This window comes from Bactrocera dorsalis, chromosome 5, assembly GCF_023373825.1.
Source record: "Bactrocera dorsalis isolate Fly_Bdor chromosome 5, ASM2337382v1, whole genome shotgun sequence".
In the NCBI taxonomy this organism is placed as follows: domain Eukaryota; kingdom Metazoa; phylum Arthropoda; class Insecta; order Diptera; family Tephritidae; genus Bactrocera; species Bactrocera dorsalis.
Window position 1 is genome coordinate 71926288 of NC_064307.1, and position 16353 is coordinate 71942640.

Here is a 16353-nt window from a genome sequence, read left to right on the forward strand (position 1 = left end):
AAGCGAATGCACCTACACAAAAGGCAGCTTTGCAAGCGCACCATAATTTTTTACCATTTTCATGCCGATTACACCAACGCAACAAAGTAACGCGCAAGCGTATGAATAAAGCAAACAGCTGCGCAGCCGCGCATGCGCACGCGCTTTCGTAGAACTCACCGTACTACTTGCATGTTGAAGCGCATGCGCCGCATCTAAGTGAACTGTTTTGTGCCCGCTGATATTGTCAATGCTTTGCTATATGCTATTGTTGTTGTTGCTATTGTGGCAGCATAAACAATAGGCGATTTTCGTTTGTTGCCGTCGCTTATTAATGACTTTAAACACGCTAAGCACGACAAAGCGACCGCAAGCCACAAAATACGACTGCGTGTAAGAGACGCCTATGGGCACAAAACTGAAAAAGCTCACTGCAGCCAAACAATAACAACACGGATTTTCGCGGCGGTAAAGCATAATCAACAGCATCAGCGATGGCAAGCAACAAATGAAGATTGTAGCAGGCGGGGGCAGAGACAACACTAAAAGCGGCAGCAGCCAGCAGCCAGCAGCGCCCCAAAATGGTAGAAAGCGTTTTGGTGTTGGCGGAGTTCAAATGTGACTTGCGCTTGGCAATGCTGTGTTGCGTGTTTACCGCGTGCGCTGTTGTTGTGCTCGGCAGCACAGCACAGCAGCATTTTTCGATTTTTCATTAATGGTGTCAGTTGCCCCACCACACAAATCAGCCAGCCGCAAACGGCCAACCAGCCAACACCATAAAAGCAACAGTCTGGCGTTCGAAAACAAGACGCAGCGCCGTTAGCTGGTAGGCAGCACGGGTAGGTCGCTGGGGCTGCGGCTGCGACTGCGACTGCTGTTGTTGGTTGGTAAGTGGGTGGGTGTACCCAAGTGCGCCGCTGCAGCTGCTGCTGCCACGCTTCTTCGTAGCTCAACTGAAACACTTAACAGCATGCTTGATATAGCTGTTCATTGTTGTTGGTATATACTACATATATTTGTAGTTGTCATTTGTTGCCCGCTTTCTTTGCTGTTTCGCGCTTGTTTTATGTTGATTACAGATTTGTTGTTTGTATGGAGATTTCTGTTTTCCTTTGATTTGTATTTGTATATGTATATTTTTCGATTTTTTTCTGAAATCCATATAGAAAAGCGCAAAGAAAACAGAAATCTCAAATTATTGTGTAGCCCTTGAAATTTTTTCAGTTTTCTTGGTCACTTGGCCGTTTATGGATCGTTGTATGGGCTTTCAAGAATTCTTAACAAGTTGTTGTTAAAATCAGTTTTTGATTTACGAGCGCATTGTTGTCGGCAATTTCGTATATGACTGTGACTTTTCAGCGGAAATTTGGTTTTAACAAGTGGTCGCATACAAATCTACACATTTTGTAGCCACTTACACCTAACCTATGTAGCCATGTAAAGTCCTCTCTATTATGTTTATATAATGTCATAGAATTGACAGTAGTTATCTGCTTTGCCGGTGATTTCTTTCACCCACGCATCACTCTTCATCAAGTCTGACAGTTGGCTTGTATATTTGTTTAGCTGGTGACTCTCAATATTTACACATTTATTTATATAATTATCGTGCAATAAGTTTGGTATTATTTGCTAAGCAATTGTATAAGCATACACCAGATAACAGTAATGTAAATTTGACAACCTTTTTAGATAAAGTAGAGTATAGATATATTTACGTAAGATCACGTTCTTGTTACTCTCGAAAAAGTTGACTGTTAAAATTTTATGTCAACAATTCTTATAGCATTAGAAATTCATGAGAAAATCTTAATGAACAGATCAGAATTTAAATTTTTTTTTGTGGCTGTAACTCAAATAAAGATTTTTGGAAAATTTCCTTAGTTATTATAACTGATCAAATTTGACACTGGCTGCCAAAAAAAACTACATGTTCACGTGTTATAATATAAATCTTTATTAAGACGTTTAAAATCGGTTACTTTAGGGCTAATACAAGTTTGTCTGCGCTAAATGCAATTTTCATATCCTCGTAAAAGCCGTTATTGTCTGGGATGTCCTACTGCGCCTTCAGTGAATTTCGGTATATAGGGTTTCGCACATTTTTGCACTGCCATTCAGTTTCCACGACATATTCATAAATACACGTCTCGACACTAATGATGAGTTTAGTAACTATTGAGTCCTCAGTTACATTGTCAAGCATCTCTTTTGTGGCTTCTACTCGAAGTTGGTTTTGCAAAAGATTGAGTTCTTGTAGCACTGTAGCATTGTATGATATACATGCTACATAACCAAAATGTGTTGAGTTAATCCATAAGAGATGTTTAGATCCTCTGATGTTGGCACGAAAATTTTCAAACTTTAATTGTTTCCATGTTATTAATAAAGATCGCATGAGGCAAGTTTTCGATGATATCACGACCTTCACTGAATGCATTGTGTCATTTAAATACTTGTGATCCTTATAAAGTAGATCCCAAAATACTTCTGCATTCCTCTATTCGCTATTTCTTCGCTCGCAACGCTTGAGTAATCGAAGACAGCTTTTATTCAGTACATTTATTCAGAGAAGTTAGCTTTTGAAAGCAGTATTCAGTAGAATAAATCTGAGTGTTGAAAATTAAATGAAATCGCTGAGAAATAGAGTCTGATCAATTTTTTTATTTGGTTGATCAGTAAATTTGTACTACTCTCAGTATTCCATATTTCGCATTGAAGTTTTTGATTTTTCATACCAAATTTTTATACTGAATATAACCGTAGCAAAGGCCAGTTGCCTCATTAAGCTCCATACTGTTGGATTGATGGAATTTCGGTATGGTTGCCTTTTCTTGTAAACTCATTGATGATTCCGTCATGGCTAGGCACCCAGACAAGTTTTATATGGATGTAGTTTGATGGTTAGGTCATGCACTCCTTGATTAGCTTTGAGCTCACAGTGAACTCAAGGTCTGTGAAGCAGTTCTGCTGTCGGAGTGGATGCATAGCTCACTAAAGTAAGTCGCCTTGCAGAGAAATACATTTACTGTTACCTTGCTGGCAGCCATTTCTGCTTGAAGGACACTACAGTGGTCTGGCGGTCTGAACAGCAGTTCTTCTTGAGCTTCGACTCATCTGTGAAAAAGCTTACTCCGCTTTTTCTTCAATTTCTAAGTGAACGAAGGGTAACAACACTTCTATTGACAGCAGTGAGACAGAGTTAGAAAAATCATGGAATTTCTAGTAGTGAGGCTAATAATTACTGCAGATGTTCTTTAGGCAACTTGCAATTATATATAGACATTTTTTCTTGTAAGTCATTTGATATAACAACTTTTTTTGACCACAAGTCGACTAGAAAGTCGATGATATGCTTTCTTATATAGCTTTCTTCTCATTTAAATCAGGCCTTTCAGATTTAAGTAATTTTATGTGAAATCGCTTAAAAAATGCTTTACTAATTGCTGTCTGTTAGGCTACCATAGCTAGTTTCCTCAGCAAAAGTACCATCTCATCTTCCTTACAGCTATTTTTTACGACAAACAAGCTGTATGCGCAAAGCTTATCAATTGAAACCTACCAATAATCTCCAAACGCCTGTGTAGAGGCGTTATAGCCATTAACAAATAGCAATTAAAGCTGAAAAATCGTAAGCTCATTAGCATTGCTGCTAAAGCGTCATTAGTTAAAGCTTATTTACGGCTGACCGCTATTGAATAGGCCGCGCATGCGCTTTTATGGCAAATCGAACAGGTGATGACACTTGAAAGCGCACGCACACCCTGGCATATAAAAATCATTAGATCGCCATTTGATGAAGGTAGTAAAATTGATTTTATTATTATTTATTGAGAAGGAATTGTCAATGGTGAGCAGAGGCGTTACCGGCATTGTGGGTTGGGTATTTCGTATGGGTATGCGTGCGTGTTACTTGGCACCTGTAGGCGTTGGTTAAATGCCCACTCGCCTGCATAATACAGCTAAAGAGCAAATAAATTAAATAAGTAAACAAGTTTGCATATAATTTTATTTTATTATTTTTTACATCCCTCTTTTTTGCTTTTTTCTCTAAGGAATTTTCTTTTTTTGCCTTCAAACGTATAATAGTTACAGCCAACGCAATTCTACTTAAACCTATTTATGCGCATACATATGTTTATATATATCGACAGAAAATCGTGCTGCCGTTGAAGATGCTCCACTAATCGCCACGCAGTTGTTAATTGAAAGCGCCGCTCATTTTTTATGTTTTAATTCTTTTCTTTTTGAAACACGGCCCATTATCACCTGTGCACCGTTTCTTAGAAAGATTAAGTGCCGGCTGCTATTTATTTATTTTTATTATAGCAGATTTTCGTGTAGCTGTAGCCCTATAGCGCATGCGCGCTGTAAAAGGTTTGGCACGTGCGTAGTTGTAGTGAAAAAAATGAAAAGAGAAACGAAAATAAAATGTGTAAATTACAATGAAAAATGGAGTGAGCAGCGAACGATAGCGGCGAAATGCAGTCAGTAGGGCTATGGCATGAAATAAAATCATATTTTATGGTATTTTAATAAATTTGACTTTTTAATGCTGCCGCTGCTAAGGTGATTAGATGCAGACAAGCGCTACATTTGAGCTAGAAATGCAATCAAAACCATTTTAAATTTATTTTTGTACAGAAAATATTTTATTATTATTATTTTTTGTTTGATTTATTTAATTTTTTTATTTTTTAATTAAATTTATTTTATTTTTTATTTTATTTATTTTAATTTTTTTTTGTTAATTTTCCTTCGTTTGTGAACTCTTACGAAATACATTTTTATTTTTGTATGCCCACGCTTTAGTTTGACTGCCCATTTATTTTTATCATACTCATTTTGGGCTTCATCTGTTTAAATTTATTTTTTGGCTGGCTTTCTGTTTTAAGTTCATTTCATTAACCACGTTTTCGTGCACTGCAATCATTAAACATCTGCTTGTTTGGTTCACTGTCCCTGCCATTGGCTGTTTATGACGCGTCCGGCACGTGCTGCGCCTGCAAGACTTTAGTTGAGGTAAAAATGATGCATTACGTTGCGTATGTGTGAGTGAATGTTGGTCGAAGCGCGCACCCAGTTGGAAACGCTTAAAAATATTGCAATTTTTTTTAACACACATGAAACTATTTAAGATTGTTCTGTAAGGCGAGGGTTAATATGGGTTAAAATAGACTACCTTTAGTCAGGTATTTCTGAAAATTTCGGAAATAGCAAAAAACTTGCTAGAAAAAATGTTTAAATTATTTTGTTAGCGTTTTTTTTATTATTTGTTTATTATACGAAAAACGGTAGGTTATACAGTTTCGAAATCGTGTAAGCCGTAAGTTAGAACCAACCTTTTCATGACACATGTGTTCCAGAAACCTTGCCTGTGTTTCAAAGTATAGATTCTGAAAAAATATTTTAATTTTCTGTCCGAAAAATGATATCGAACCCAAGTCCTGTGGATCGCTAATACACACTTCTCTAACTTATAAAGCGCTGCATGTTTCCTAATGGGTTATTTTTTACGCGAAATCTGAGTTCCTACATACACACATATGTACGTGTAAATGCAACGTTCGGCTCGTGTCAATCTCCCCACATGTTGTTCGACTTAAATGCAAGCTTTGCCTATATTCATACATATAATTTACAAAGTGGCAAAACACTGATCGCTAAATTGTGCTGAAAAATGTGTGCCATTTGCGATAATTTCCTGTTGCCACTGACAGATGAATTGACGAACCCTTCCACTTAAAATACTTTTGGTTAGCAGGATTATTGCTGCAATTAATATGCTACTACTAATACGAATGCAATGAGTTGTGTTAGGAAAAAATGATCAATAAGAAATTTATTGCATGCAACATTTCGATTTCTATGCTGAATGTCAGTTATATACGGAATGCGGTGACTAAATGTCTATCTCTACAATTCATGGGAACTCATATTTCTTTAGTTGAAATTTCGAAATCTGTTTACTTATAGATTCAGAGACCACTCATGCCTATTATTTATTATTATTATTTAGTTCCATTAATAACAGGCCTTAACAACAGAACGCAGTCTTTGCCAGTATAAAAAGAGTCCTTGCATCTTAATAACTGCATCACAGTTGTCATATATCTCGGAACCAGTATACATTTCACCAATAATCTAAGCCTGAAGATCAAGTGCAGAACAGCTCATTCCAACAGGTGCTACTACGAGGTCGGTAGGCAATTGGGAAGCAGATATACGGTGTTAGAGGATTCATAAGAACTGTTCTTCGCTTGATCTCGGATGATGAACATCGAAGAAGATGGAACTACGAACTGCATGAGCTCTGCCTTGAAATGGATATAGCTAATCGCATAAAAATCGAACGAAAGAGTTGGTTAGGCCATGTTGTTCGCTTAGAAGATGATACTCCAACGCAAAGTTCTTCCACTCGAGACCCAGAGTGGACAACGTAAGCAAGGGCGTTCACGCATCATAGCGTCTGCACTTGGGATAACTGATTTTACAAAGGGTATAGGCAACTGGCGAATTTTTGGGTTCACGGCTCAGACCGACCCACCGATTTGCAGAGCCAAAAAAAAATTAAAACGAAATAATTTATTTTATTTTGTTTTGTGTTTATTTTTATTATGTAAATATATTTCGCTGAATTTTCTTTACCTCTTTGCTTCCCACTGATTTTTTATTTACCGCAGTAATTATATCTCAATTACATTTCACACATAATATCAAGTCAAGTTTTTATTTCTACATAATTAACTTAATTAATAGTAAATTATTGTAATTTATTTGCGCTTTGTTAATTCCCCACACAATTGTTTATGAAGCAGTCGTTTTAGCTGACGCGCCTGCGATGACTATGAAAAAAGTGTAAAAATGTTGCTGGTTGACATATGTCAGCTGTCAGAAATGACAAATGTGTCAAAATGCAACAAATACGCAATTGCAATTGCAGTACTACAAGCAGTCGGAATTCCGTTGCTTAGGTGTGAGTATGAGACTGCAAGTAATGCCAAGCGAGTTGTACAAGTTGTGCAAGTGGTTGGTGCCTCTATGCCACACAACAACCATTACTATTCACTGCAAAGCTATTTCTCGTCGCGCAGGTTGTTTTGCCTGCTTTTAATGAGTGCCACCTTCGTTTTGTTTTGGTATGTACGGCGCTCCATTCTTATTGGCAATATTTAATGACAGCGCTCGCCACAGGCGACACGTCTCATTGCAACGCCAGCTCCATTGTGTCTCATTGTAATTGAATTAATGTCGTCGTAAGTGCCACTGCGAAATATGCAAAGCGGAAATCATTGGAAAAAGTCAATTCTCTCATATTTCTTTTTTTATATTTTGCAATATTTCTTCGCACTTTGTTTTGTGCGCATGTTTCTCTATCTAGCTTTTCACTTGCTGTTTGCCAAACATATTTCGCTACAGCGTTGCCACATTTGCATCTCAACTGATCACCAACTATAATTTTAACGATCGCACAATTGCCTCTTTAATGGATTTGTGCTACTTTCAAGAAGCTGCCGTCATTGTCGTCAGCGTTTAATTCGAAGGCGTTTGCAAAGTTGTTGCTATTTATTTCTCTCCTCCTTACTGTACTTTTTTTTTACTTTATTGTGCACTTTTTTTGCCTACTCATTGTAGCTCATTTTTATAGCGTTGCGTGTTGTGCTTTGCGCCGACACCTAATATACGCGTTTAATTTCTATTGTTGTTGCCTTTGCGTCGTCTACGTATTACATAATAGCCTTCAGTTGCCCAACAAATTGCTTGACTTCCTTTTTTCGTTTAAATCTCAGTGTTTGAATTACAAATTTGTTACACTATTGTAGCATCGTCAATTTTTCCAACACTTTTCACGTTGGCGTTGTTGTTGGTGCTTCATTAACTAATTGAGACCACACGCACAATACAATTTGTTTCTATTTAAGATTATATTAAGCGTGAACTGTTTGTATATTTGTTGCCTTCATATTGAGGTTTTGATTGTTGTTGCTGTTATTATACGTAATTCTTCAATTTTCCTAGATAATCCGCAGCGGAAGTAGTTCTAATGATGCTGATGTTGAATAGAAGATTTCTGTTGACTGCAGGAGGGTATGTTCTTAGATAAGCCACACATAAAGCATATATTTGGGACTGACTTATTACCCTTTTCCATGTTATGATTGATTATATAGGTAAATAAGGATTGCACCGCAACCTAGGGTCTATAGTGCCCTCTCCGTAGTCACGACGTCTCAACTAGCCCCAGAAAAATCATAAACTCCCAGGTGCTTGATAGAGATTAAGCATATTCTAATGAGTGGCAGTATCAGCAACGTTTAGTTCAATAAAAATTTAGTATTGAGCCTTGGAATATCTTCTAGATCTATAAATATTTAGTGATGGTCATAAAGTAATTATATATTCAAGAGGCTGGATCTCTCTCTATTTTTTTATCAGTCATTGTTTATCTATAATTCAAGCCGATCTCCTCATTAACCTTGAAAAATGAGACATTCTAAAAATCATTCACATCTTTTGAAAATTATTCTTCAAATATACATATGTATGTATATATGTTATTCCTTTAACTCTGGTTGCAATGTAGGCCCAAAATAAAAGCGTTGAAGGTGTTACGATTAGCATTAGACTCTTCCAGTTTCTTTCAAGTCGGCACCTACCATACGATGAAAGATTCGTAACGTAGTTTTCGGGCGTCCACAATTTCTGGACACTTGTGGGCTCCAATAAAGAACAGCTTTGCATTCTCCAAATATAAAAATAAAATTACTAATCATTAAGTATAGCTTTTGTTTCCGCTGCAAGACTTCAAAGTGTACTCAAATGTATATAGGATTTTTAGTATTTGAAGTTAGTTTTTAGAGCATAGTGGTACTATCAGCGTACAATTGTGTTTAACATCAAGCACATAGTTCATTTCTTTTCTTCTATTGATCTGTATACATAATTTTATTGTTCATGAGTGTGCCCACTTCAGTGATTGACTTGTTAAACAGGTCATTTCAATATACTTAAGTGGATTCTTGGAATACTTGAGTACAACTTTGGTATAGTACTTGCCAATGGTTTATACAATATGAGTGTAGTATTATAGGTTCTCGTATGTGTATGTACCATAGGTCACCAATTGTTATAGACAAAAGAAGAATTCATAAATGATTATTAATATACGACGACCTAACAGAAATAAAGTTCAGAGAAGAATAGCTCAACAATTTTCATATTTTTTTTTTACACATTTTTAAGAAAATTTTTCAATAATAACTGATTTATCAATCGAAATTAACCTACACAACTTCTTTAATAAAAGAATAAAAACAAGTAATCTTTATACTTGAAATAAGCCTGCTTATTATTAGTTTTTTTTTTAATTTCTCATTGGGGATAATAACTTAAATTTCAAGCAATTTGTTTCTGAATACACATGTAAAAATATCTAAATCTGTTTTAACTATATTCTACAATGCGATAAGTCAGCATCATTAGTACTTACAGATAGAGTAGCGACTGTCTAGCTTGAATATATCTCAACTCAAAATCACAGTGTTCATCAGCTATGTGGTAAAACATTAGTTTTCACATGAATCTTCATCACTTCATCCGTATGATGATTTAATCATAATATACTGTTAAGTAGTTAAATTGATTGTTCTTTTTAGGCGCTTGTTCGTATGTATTCTCAATTTTTTTGTATTTTTAATTGTATTTTTTTATTACAACTTTTGTTGTTATTATAAAGCTAGTCAATTTGTTGATTATTATTGTTATTGTTGTTATTTTACATGTTGCTAGCTTTTCTACAACATATTTCTGTCATTAATGTGTTGTTGTTGTTAATCACAATCATCAATCGTCTTCAACACTTTTTCACTGCAAAGCCATAATATTTTATGTTGTTCTAACAGTTAAGTATTGGTTTGTTACTTTTGTTGTTTTAATAAATTTATATTGATGTTATTTTTCTGGTTTCAACTTGCACCTTTTCCCAAGAATTTTGTCCGTTGCATGTGTGTGTGTGCGGTTTTCGGTTAAACAATAAAAACATATTTTGCTTGTACTTTTATAATAATTTGTTGTTTCATAAGACATACATATTTATACACCCAAATGCATATATGTATATGTATTCATCTCCCTCATGCTGTGTTTTGCTCAATTTGTTTAGCAATTCGTTTGTTTTGCTGGTCATCATATAGTAGCTTTTAGTCTTACTCGTGTCAGTGACTTTTTCCCCTATTGATTTGCTTGCTTTCTAGTTGTGTATGCTTTTAGTTGTTTTTTTTTTCCAAGTCGAGACCACACAACACACTGAGCGGATTATTTGTCGGTAAAAAGATATTGCTACTTTTATAGTTACCTAATCCTTTGATAAACACACCCTTTTTAGCTGGAAGCGGTAGCTGGGTTTAAGATTTCAAAGCGTTCAAGTCTCAAATTTGTTTAAAATTCGCATTCTTCAAGCAGCTGATAAGTCACAATTCACATTTCGAGTGTGTCGAGTTTCCAAATAGCATATGAGATATATATGTAGTATAACAAATATTTGTAATAGAAATTTTCACTGCTTTATTAGTGGGTGCAATGAACTTCATAATGTCAATTTACAGTTGCTCTCCGATTGATATCAAGTGATTCTTGATGGATTGCTAAAGTTTGATTTTATTGTTTTAGTTATAAATTAATTGCTAAATTTGTGGGTAATGCGATTACGCTATTGCTATAGGTCGGGGGTTGAAAACTTTCTAAAAGTAAACAATGATCAGAGACTGTATTTCTTGGCATTTTATAGCCGTCTTTGTTTCGCCATTTTGTCGAAAGATACTATTAGCTGTCTTCGATTCGCCTTTTCTCCGCTCGCTAAATTCAAGCGCTGCTCTCTTTAGAAAAAAGTTCACAAAAGCAACAAGTTTTTGGGCTAAAAAGGTAAAAACCCCCTTAATTTGAAAAATCTAATTGCTTTCAGAAAGTGCTATACAGGTATATGTGTGTAAAGGTTCAAAACCAAAGGATTTCTAAAATGTTATTTGGTGTAATTTTCACTTCTTACTTGTAATTTATGGGCGATTTGAGATCGTGTATATCTAAGCAAAAAATTTTAACAAAATTCTATCAACATTTGTATTTCTAAAAGTAATTTATTTATATACCATACAAAGGTTTTATTGTTAAAATTTTAATTTATACAAAAACTAATTTTTCAAAATAAAAAAAAAACTTAAATAAATAAATTAGGCTTGATAAAGCTATGACTGATTTGTTTAGCTGCGAGAGCGCATAAATTAAAGCTTTTTAAGAGACAGCTTTAGCCACGTTTATCCAGTAAATGAAACTTAATTCTGTTTCTGCAGATTAATCATTTGTCAAAGCACATCATGCGGATGCGCTAGATGCTATAGCCTGCGCCTAATCAGGCCTAAGCCCTTTATTATGTAAATAAATAACACAAAATTTAAATTTAGAAACCATTTTCGTTTACAAGAATTTATGTAAATTTTACTAGAATAACACTTAGATAAACGACTATGTCCAATCATTATTTGCTTAATTTGTGCACACACATATATACATATATACGCATTTACATATAATTATGTGTGTGCACTTGTGCGTTTAATTAATTATTCTGACGCATATTGATTAAGTGAACTTCGTGGTTGATATTCGGATGAGTTTTGATTTTCTCACTAGAAATCGCGCCTAAAAGAGGAAGTAAATTAAAATAGTAGTAGTACAGGTTTAAACACATACATGTATATATACACATACATATATAGTTATATGAACATGTAAAAAGTATATACATATGTACTTATATACATGTATGTTTGTGCGCCTGCAGTAAAGTTGATTTGTGTGCCGTTGACCTAGTTTAATTAGCGGCGACTAATCAAGCGATTTATTGATAAATTAATCAACGCAACTGCATAAATTATAAAATCTGTTATGCATGATATAAATTTCATATATGATTGCTTAAATTAAGATAAACATATTTTGTACAGATGCTGCTTACTACTTCTTTACACATACACATGTACACAATTTATTTATAGAAACTGAAACATTTGCTTTTTTTTCTGCTCCACATACCCTTTGTACGTTTGCAATGAAGCTTTTACTCTCAATTAGTTATCTTTAGTGAAACTCGATCAATTTGTATGCAAATTGAAAAGACCTTAAACTGCGCGTTGTGCCAATTTATAATTTTCTTCACAAACTACTGTGTTGGTGTGTGCGCTCGTGTGTGTATAATAAAAATTAGAGCAATAATAAATAATAAGACACAAATGACAATCAACCAAAGGAAAATACAAATACAAGAATACTAAAATATCTACATACATGTACATATGCACATGCGCCATATAATAACAACAGCAATAACTATTCTACAAACGAACAATGAAACCATTCTTTATTGTTGCTCAAGTAATAAAATTTCAATTGAGCTAAACGAGCTGCGCCAAGAAAAATACAAAGAAGTAAGGTTGTCCTTGCGCTCTTACCTTTAATTGAACTGTGGCAAGAATTAAAGAAAATTTAAATTAAAGTCAATTTTTGATCAAATTCTTTTGCTAACTGAAAAGTAAGAAAAATATATATATATTTTTTTTTAATATTTAATAGTTAATTTATAAAAATCAATAATATTTTTCACAAAAAAAAAACCAAAAATTTTCACTCCATGGCAGTTTGAAAATCTAGGGAAGGTTATTTTATGTTCGGTCGTAGAGTTGTTCCAAAATCGTTCAAAATTCTGAAATTTTTGGAAAAAAATATTTTAAACTCCTTTTTTCACATAATCCTATTTTATACTTTTTATTTTTTCGTAATCCAACATTTTACCAACCCGAAACAGCTTCAAACCGTCTGCAAAGTATGCATTCTATATGCCATATAAAATGCTATACCCTAATGCTTTCAAAGCGTGTATATGCATACTTGCAATAAAAAATTGAAAACTAATTTTTATAGCCATAGAAAATTAGCGTCTAATTATAGCTTACATAAAGTTTGTTTTGAAAATAAGTTTATAGCTCGCTTACACAGCATTAAAAAATATTATTTCTCGCGTTGAAATTAAAGACTCAAATTAATTTGTCATATAAAACTGTAAAAATATAAGAAATGTTTATGAAATATTCATAGAAGCGGCTTAACAGTTAAGCGGTAATGAAACCTAGTCGTAAAATTCCTAAAATTCGATTTGAATCCCGAAATTTTTTTGTCAAGCAAAGTGCAAACCACAAAAAGACAACTCAAATTTCACAGGCGCCATAATATTTTATGCCTAAATTAAGAGCGCCAAAAAGCAACAAAAAACGGTTGAAAACACTTGTATATATAGCTGAGAATTAATTGGATGTTGGTTTAATCCATTGTCGTGCATATTAATTAGTTAAAAATAATATTTTTTATTGTTATGTAACGACGCGCAAAGTTCTCTAGAACACGTTTTCGAGAACTGTGCTTGTGCGCATGCGCACGCGCTTTTGGGCGCTTAATTGTGACATGAATTTCTTTAAATTTTTCTTCACATGCCTATATTTTTATTGTTGTTGTTTTGATTACATAAAAACCAAATAAAATGCGATAAGCGTACATTTGAACAACACCAAATATACATTTATATACTTATGTAATTAATTATTACTCGGCGCCTCAGCATGTTTATTGATTAACACATTCTTTTACACCGCAAAGAAATAATTTACAAAGTGTCGAACTCTTGTTAATTATTATTTCGGTTGGAGGAATTTGTTATTATTATAAAGCGACTGCAGAGACCTGTTTCCATATATGTGTATATTGTATTTAAATGACATAAGTATTTTTTCTAAGCTTTCTTATGACTATTTATTCCAGAGAGGCCACTAGTTCTTTGGCAAAAGTTGATATGTGCAATTCAGCAGAATAAAAAATAGCCATCTTCGGTATAGTGGCTGTAACTCTGTCATATCTTGGATATATCCACTTTGTTATCTTCAGGCTTCTACTTGATTTAAATCCTCCATCCATCCTCCGAGCTATTTGTTCAAAATTCATAGCAGGCATGGAATTAACACCGCACGAATTCGACTAAATAGGTTCCTAGCTTTGCCGACAGTGGTCTTGTGACTGTGACCCCAAATTATAGACAAGCGGAGTTGACCTGCCTGGGTTTAAAGACTTTCCGCAGTTGTAGTCTATGTTGGAATTAATGCTTAGAGACATCAAGGCCAGCATATGGTTGCTTTCTGTCTGCTTTAATTGATCCCCCCAGACCTTCTCGTACCTAGTACTTGCGCTTGGAAGATGCTGGCTGAGTTGTAAGTGAGATCTCAAGATCATTGGATCTTGTCCATTTTTGACCCATCAGTATAAATAGAGGTAGTATCCTCTTCCTTTACTAAACTCTTTCTCCAATCACGTATAGAGGGTAACCTCACTAGAAAGAGACTATTGAAATCTAAGCTTTGGAGGGCATAGTCTGATTTACTCGTATTTAGGTTAAGTTGGTTCGGCATGGCTTTATATCCATATGATTTTCGGTTCAAACCTCATAATTGCGTTATTTTGATAACAGAACTTCCTGCTACTTTCCGCATAAATACACCTATGGACAGTTGTTGCAGAAGCCTCGTTTGGACTTGGTAACTTGAGGTTACCCCTCTACAGGCTGCTTTTTGTATTCCATTTAGTTTCCTGTTGTTTCTTGAGTCCTCGTAATAGGCCATCTATGACGTATCTATTCGTTTTTCAATGTAGTCAATGCTGTTATCTCCATACATGAAACTTTTTTACTTGAAAAATTATTTCGATCTAGAGCTTTCAACAACTAAAAGGTAGTCAAGGCGGTGGCTTGTAAATTTATAAATGAACGTTTCAAGTTACAGTGGTGTCCTTGAAATAATCTAATTAACATTTTTATTGTGCCATCAGTGCTTGTTAAACAAGACAGGCAATTAATTGCCACTTAAGCAGACGAACAAATCAAATGCATAACAAATGTTGCAAACAAAGAGGCAACAAGCAATGTGTAGACTACAAAGGCGCAGGCGCGCCTTAAAAATACATACATATGTCTGTATCTTAGAGTAGCAGATTTGCGCCAATGTTAATCAACACCTCCCATTGTGCATAAAGCGTCATTTAAATGCATTAAAAACTGATTTGTAAAGCTATGCACGAGCCAAGTAGTAAGCAGTCGTCTGACATAGACGTACGTGGCATCTGCATAACGTATTGACGCGTTAAAAGTCGTTCATGCAACTGGACATTTATGCGCTTTAATTTGCATAACTTTATTTACAATCAAAATTTATTGCATATTTATGCGTATATTAAAATTATTTATTAATTTTTGAACAGAGTAGGCGACAACTTTGTAAGCAGACGCATTATGTGCGGAAAACAGACAACTGTGCGGGAAACAGGCTTGTACTGTTTTGAGAAATGGAAAAAAATAAATAAATGTAAAAAAAATGGAAAAAATATTTTGAAACAATAAAAAAAATTAGAATATAAAAAAAAATTAAAAAACAAAAAAAATTATAAAAGAAAATTAAAAAAAAATAATGACAACTTTGAATAATTAAAATTAAATTAAAACAAAAAAAAAATATATATAAAAAATAATGAAACCTTCGCATATTTACGATTTTATTTATGCGTTTTTTTTTTTTATTATAAAACAGTGTATGCTAATTTTATGTTGACTATTTTATGCCGTTTTGGCGAGATGAATGCAGCCGAGCCAAAATTTTTTTTATTGTTATTTAATGGCATTTAGTTAGCATTTTTGTTAGAGCTGTGCTTTTGTTTATGAAAATTTATGGAAAATTTATTCCAAAAGCTTGCGCCTTACTGTCAAAATGTAAGTTTTAATTTAGTTGATAAGATATATTGCCCACCAATACAAACACATTACATTTCTTATGCAAGTGTGTAGGTAATGACATGAATTATGTTTTTGTTGTTGTCATAAGGGTTTTCGTAATGCCACCTGTTGTTATATTTATGCGTTAGCGGCATTATTAATGAGTTCAACGCCACAAAACGCCAAAGTAATAAAGACAGTCGGCAAGACGTACAGCGCTTGTCGTGTGTGTATGGACACGCCGCAAACATAGAAATCAAGTTAAAAAGTTATTTAAAAATTGACATAAATCTGCACAGATTTATTGGCGCGTTGAACAGTCGAACAAACAAGCGTACAGCTCACAAAAGTCAAAGAAAGAGTTTAAGAAAGATTTAAAAAAAAAGAAGCAGGCGAAGCAAGTGATCGACAGAGCCAGTTGCATTGCTTATAAAATTTGTAAATTTTTTTATACCCTCAACAGGATACATTGAGTTTGTTACGTTGTTCGTGGAATGAAATGTCGGAGATCGTATAAA

At 34.3% G+C, this 16353-nt stretch overlaps 1 protein-coding gene across 3 annotated transcripts in view; it reads left to right on the plus strand.

Annotated features, from left to right (window-relative positions):
- LOC105229436 (semaphorin-5B) overlaps positions 1-16353 on the plus strand; it is a 100413-nt gene that overhangs the window by 51204 nt on the left and 32856 nt on the right. The window lies entirely within an intron of this gene.